The following is a 6,387-nucleotide window of genomic DNA, read 5'->3' on the forward strand; positions in this document are numbered from 1 at the left end:
CATAAAACAAGAATTTAGTGTATGACTTGATTTTGATGTGCATAATTTTTGTGTAATAGCTTCGTATCTTGGTATGATGATAGTTGGGCATTTTTATAGTGCTTGGAGATGATACCGTTGAATGGAGCATTGATGCTGATATCTTGCCAATTATTACATTAATTTTATTGTCCTTTCCATAGTAGTTTTGGAGAGTATTCAATATTATCCATATAGAGATTCATACCATATTAGGAATAATTTTTTGTTAAGTTCTTGATTCTGATTTGTTGGGCGTGATTCAAAGTGCACGAAAATTGAGATTCTTTTCTCAGATCTTGTATTCTTTAGATAGTTGTCTATTGTTTCTTCTTCAGAAGTTCTTGACCGATCTTCACTTAGACAATCTTTTGATGTAAGGATCCTCAGAGCTTTCATATGTGTGATCTTTCAGATGTCTTTAGATGCAAAGTATCCAGAGTCTACAATTGACATATTTTGTGGGTGATTCTTTTAGACACCTTTGTCTTCAACATCAAGAAGGATACCTTTAACTCTGAGTCAGTTGTTTTGGACTTTGTGTGACGTCAGATGTTGTTTCATCAGATTCATTTTTCGTTAGAGTCCTGCACACTTAGAGAATTTTATTAGGGTACCAAAATGTTTCACTCTTTGTTATCATAAAAACTTAGAGATAAATTGCAGAACCAAAATCTTGTTCCAACAGTCTCCCCCTTTTTTATGATGACAAAACTTCAGACTGTTGATGAAAATAAATTCAGAGTCAGATATACTATGACTCCCCCTGAGATTAACAAGCTCCCCTAAATCTGATACATAGAGAGTTTAAAGTTTCTTACCAGAGCCTCTTATGTTGCTTAGCTTGTTTCTCAGATGTTTAATTTGATATTTCCTGCAAGAAAACTTAGGTTGCACAATATATTTAGAGTTTTAGGATTTAAGCAGTGCATTATGAGAATCAAATATTTATTTCATCAGAAGGCTGTTTATTTATTTCTCCCCCTTTTTTGTCAGACTCAAAAAGACAAAAGAGAAAAACATATAGTGCAAAGCAAAATTTCATTTAGATAATCTGAGAGAAGTACAGAGAATAAAAACCATAAAGCCCAAAACACTTAAAATAAAGCACAAAACATAAAGCCTAAGGTGCCTAAGGGTCTGGAGGAGGAGGCATCCTCTGAAGCAGTTGGGTGAGAAGATTCTTGATGCTGGAGTTAATTGAATCTTGCCTGTCTAGTATGGATCTCACAAGTTGTTGTTCCTTCGGAAGTTCTTCTAGAGTCTGGATCACCAACAGAGCGATGTCAGATGTTTATGACTCACCTCGAGTCATAGCAACTTCAGTAGACTTAGCAGCTTCTTCTACAACAATGCATGATGCTTCTTCAGCGTCAACCTTAACTTTAGCTTTAGCTTCAGCAGCAGCAGCCTCAACGACAGCTTTTTCTTCGACTTCCTTTCTTGCCCGCTCTTCAGCTTCTAGTCTTGCCTTATCTTCAGCTTTTTGGTGTGCTTTCTCTTCGGCTTCCTTTGCCATACGTGCCTCTAGTCTCTCCTCAGCACTTCTGATATAGTCATTTCTGACTTATTCAGAGAGTCCCTTCAACTTGAAGACCTCATATGTCATCCATCTGAGAAATCATTCTAGTGAGTCCTTACTTCAGAAGGATTATCACTTAGGCTGGATTGCTCAGACAGTGTTCTGAGCTTCACAACTGAATATTATGAAAATAAAGCAAATGACTCTTCTAGGGTTGGGAAGGTTGGTTCGGCTTTAGATGTTGGATTAATAGGGTCAGAGGGAATTGGAGTGTTTTCAGAGGGTTCAGTGAGAGGTTCAGAAGTTGGTATGGTTAACGAAGGTGATGAAGGAGGTGCGGATAAGATGGCGTAGGTTCAGAGGTATCTGGGACATACAAGTTCTGTTCAGAGGTTATTGTGTCTTGGAGTTGAGCCAGGGTTGGAGATGAAGGATCGTGAATATTTGTCTGATCATCATCATAGGAAAGGTCATAATATGATGGAGATGAGGGAGTTGAAGAGGAATGTGAAATGGGTTCATTTAGAAGTAAGGATTCAGGTAGGAAGTGTTGTGGTAATGAGGTCTAATTATTGTAGAGGGGGTGAGGAAGGCTTAGAGTTGTGAGGTTCAGAGGGAGTTGGGATAGAGATAATGGGTTCAGAAGGGGTATAGGTAGAAGATGGTTGAGGTAGAAGTAAGATATTTGCTTTAAACTAGAAGATAGAGAAGTTTTAAGGAGATGAGATTCCAGAGGCACATGCGTTCTGGTTGAAGGGTCTCCCACCTTCAGAGTCTTCTTCTTCTTCGACTTCCTCTCAGAGGGCTCTCATCCTCTTCATGAAGTTGGGTGGATGTTCTGGTAGCCAATCCACAGGGAAATGTGATATGTTAACACCTTGAGACACTAAGTCTTGAAGGTAATGAGTAATCACCTCTAGGGGATCTATCTTGGAGAAAAGATGCATTGCATGAGTTTGAAGCTGGACGGTGGTGGATGGTGCCCAAAATGATCTTCAACCAGACCTTCAGATTTTGGTGAAGTTCCTTGTTCTAGGAGGTTTTCCCTTCTAGATTCTGTTTGAAGATTGTGAGGACTATCTCATGAGAAATGTATTTTTCCCTAGGGTTGATATTATAGATCCGTCTTCCCTCAGTTCTCTCCATGTCCAGAAGTTTGGCTATGGACTTTTCAGTGATGACCATTTTGACTCCCAGGACATAAGAAACAATACAATGGTCGTCACAATCTGCAAATCTCTAGAATTTCTTAACGAGGAAGGTGTAGACAGGACCGTAGAGCCTCTGGAAATAATTTCCCCAGTCTTGTTTCTCAAGTTCTGCAGTGAGATCAATGCCATTACACTTTAAGTTGTCGAAGTCCACTAGAGATTCACAGAGAACTTCTAGTTTCTTAAATGGTGTTACAAGGCTGATGTGAGGGGGATGATCAAGAACATGAGGTTCCTTGTAAGATGTTATTGAGGTTGTAGCAGTTTAAGTAGTTGTATGTTATGAGACTTTAGTATGTTGTTCAGTTGCTTCCATTTGTTGAGAATAGTTGTAGACCTGTTGTTGTTGCGAATCCATTCGGAGAAGATGAAGATTTTTGTGTGTTGATGAAGGTTGAAGAATGTTGAAGAACTTGCAGAGAGTTTGAGCACAAGAGGGCTTATGTAGGTTTGTTAGTGAAAAGTGTGAAACTGAGAAATGTGAAAAATATATATACACAACATTTAGCATGCAAAACGACATCGTCAAAGAAGAATAGGAAACACCAAAATTAATTAGTTCAGAATTCTGAGTTGACACGCTTGGGGAGAATTAATTGCATCTAATGATGGTTGTCTAATCTCAAAAATATGCACATTGCTCGAGGAGATCTCAATAGTTTGGCTCTTGAGTTCTAAGCTAGATAGTTGTCTAGAAGATCCTAGGCCACACTTTAAGAAACCACATGTTGATGTTTTTGACATCAAGAATACCAAAGGGTTTCTGATTAAGAGGGATTCTAATCCAGATAACGTCTAACTGGTAGAAGTATTAGAACCAGAACCAGATGACCAACATTAAGTCAGAGCCTATTTTAACAGATCAGAAGAGAAGCACGAGTTCAGAATAATTCTGGGTAATCTGCCATGTTTAAATGTTTCAGAATGAAGGAAAATCTATCTTTCACTAAGGGTTGTGTGAAGACACCAGGCCATTGATGTTTTGTATCTATGAATTTTAAACTTATTACCCCTTTCTGAACACAGTCTCTGATAAAATTGTGTTTAATTTCTATGTGCTTCGCTCTGGAATGTAAAATAGGGTTCTTACTTAAACATATGGCAACTGTATTGTCACAAAGGATAGGGATGTTACTCTCATATATCTGAAAGTAATGTAAAATAGGGTTCTTACTTAAATATATGGCAACAATATTGTCACAAAAGATATGGATGCTACTCTTATATATCTGAAAGTCCTCAAGCTGGTTTTTCATCCAGAGCATCTGAGTGCTGCATAGTGAAGCTGAGATGTATTATGCTTATGCAGTTGAGAGTGCAATGGTTGATTTTCTTTCCCTAGCCCATGAGATGAGGTTTCCTCCCAGAAACTGACAGTTCCCAGATGTGATTTTATGTTCCAATTTGTCTCCAGCATAATCTGTATCACAATACTCAGAAAGCCTATACTCTGATGTTTTCTTATACATCAGGCTCATGTTAGGTGTTCCTTTCAGATACCTTAGGATTCTCTTAACAGCCGTTAAGTGAGATTCCCTTGGATCTGACTAGAATCTGGCACCGAGACAAATGCTGAATAATATATCTGGACGTGTAGTAGTCAGATAGAGAAGAGAACATATCATACCACGATAGAGTTTCTGAAAAACCTTTTGACTTACCTCTTCTTTCTCCAGAATGTAAGTGGGGTGCATAAGAGTCTTTGCTGGTTTACTTTTTGACATTTCAAACTTCTTCAGAATGTCCTTTATGTATTTTCTTTGATATACATAAGAAACATATGATGTTTGATTGATTTGAATTTCCATAAAGAACTTTAGTTCTTGCATCATACTTATTTTGAATTCAGCCTGCATTAGCTCAGAAAATTCTTGACAGACAGAGGGGTTAGCAGAACCAAAAATTATGTCATCAACATATATCTGACAGATCATAAAGTCGTTTATGATGTTTTTACAGAAGACAGTAGAATCGACTTTGCCTCTGATAAAATCATTTTCCAGAAGAAAAGAACTCAGTCTTTCATACCAAGCTCTGAGAGCTTGTTTCAGACCATAAAGAGATTTTTTCAGTTTAAAAACATGTTCTGGACATTTTGAGTTTTCAAAACCAGGAGGCTGATGAACATACACCTCTTCAGAAATATATCCATTCAGAAACGCACTTTTGATATCCATCTGATATAGTTTGATGAAGTAATTTACAACAAAAGATATAAGTAGACAAACAGATTCTACCCTGGCGACTGGAGCAAAGGTTTCATTGTAGTCAATACCTTCTTGTTAACCGTAACCTTGTGTCACTGTAAGACCCTAATTTTGACCCTAAGATCCCTCATGGCATCATATCATTGCTCAATGCATTGCCTCAAGGATCATAGCATGTGTGGCTCCTTAACCCTAGGGTTGGGACTTGTGTGAGTTGGTTTGAGACCACCGAGCATGCTTGTATTGTATATTATTGCTTTTCTTATTTTGTTTACTAACCAAAAGCACAAAAATATGTCACTAACCTCTTTTGTTTTGAAGCTCAAGTGATCATGTGATCCCTTGCTCCTAGGAGGCTCCTATGCTCAATGAAGTGGCTAGATGAAGATGAGAACAAGCATGAAAATGGTCCACAAGATTCCTAATTATCATATATGTCTCCAAAGTATCTCAATTTGCCAATTTGATCAAGATAACCCAAAGGGCTTGAGGATTGTTTCTCAAGGAAACCTTAATTCAGCTGTGCATTGACTGTGCCTTGCTCATGAAGCAACCTCAACCTACGATAAAATTAAATCAAGGGAAGTTCTTTAATTAATTATTTTATGCATATATTAGCCTATTTGAGTATCCTCAATCATTCATTCATCAATATTTGAAGTTTGGCCTTGAGAAGTTGACCAGTCAAGTCATCTGACCAAAATGAGATCCACTGAGACACAACTTTTGATATGTTTGTCGAATGAAGATGACCCCAAGATGAAATTTTTTATTAAGAATCATATGAAAAATTTTCATGTTCATCAAAAATCCATTTGAAACTTGGAAGGTCATCATTCATTTCAAAACATTATAGGTCATTTTGACTGAAACCCTAATTTTGGGTCAACTTCCCAAGGACCTAACTTCATTATTTTTTATGATTTTGGGGTGAGACCAATTTAATTGGAAATATTAAGATGTATACTTCAAATTTTATGTTGGACAAAATTTCATAATCCTAAAAGAAACACATGTGATAATACAAAATATTATAGGTCACTTTGGACCAAAACCATTGAATTTGAAAAATGTCCAACTTCAAGTGACCATAACTTTCTCATTAAAAATTCAAATGATGCAAAATTTAAGTCCAAATTTATCATATTGAAAGGATCTACAACTTTTATGTTGAAGGTGTTTTCATTTTAGGCTTGCATCATTGAAACAGAAGGGCTTGAAGTTGATCACTTTTGGTAAAAAATTTCAAAGGAAACCTAGACATGTTTTGTACCTCAAACTTCAAAGCCAGTTTTCATAATTTTCCAAACTCCAAATGGATTTTTGCCCAACATAGATTTTTTTCCTTATGACAAGAGCTTTCCAACCATTACTCACACCACCATGTTTGGATTTTCCATGTGGGACTTTCGAAGAGCTAAAGGTTTAT

This window comes from Lathyrus oleraceus, chromosome 3 (assembly GCF_024323335.1).
Source record: "Lathyrus oleraceus cultivar Zhongwan6 chromosome 3, CAAS_Psat_ZW6_1.0, whole genome shotgun sequence".
NCBI lineage: Eukaryota > Viridiplantae > Streptophyta > Magnoliopsida > Fabales > Fabaceae > Lathyrus > Lathyrus oleraceus.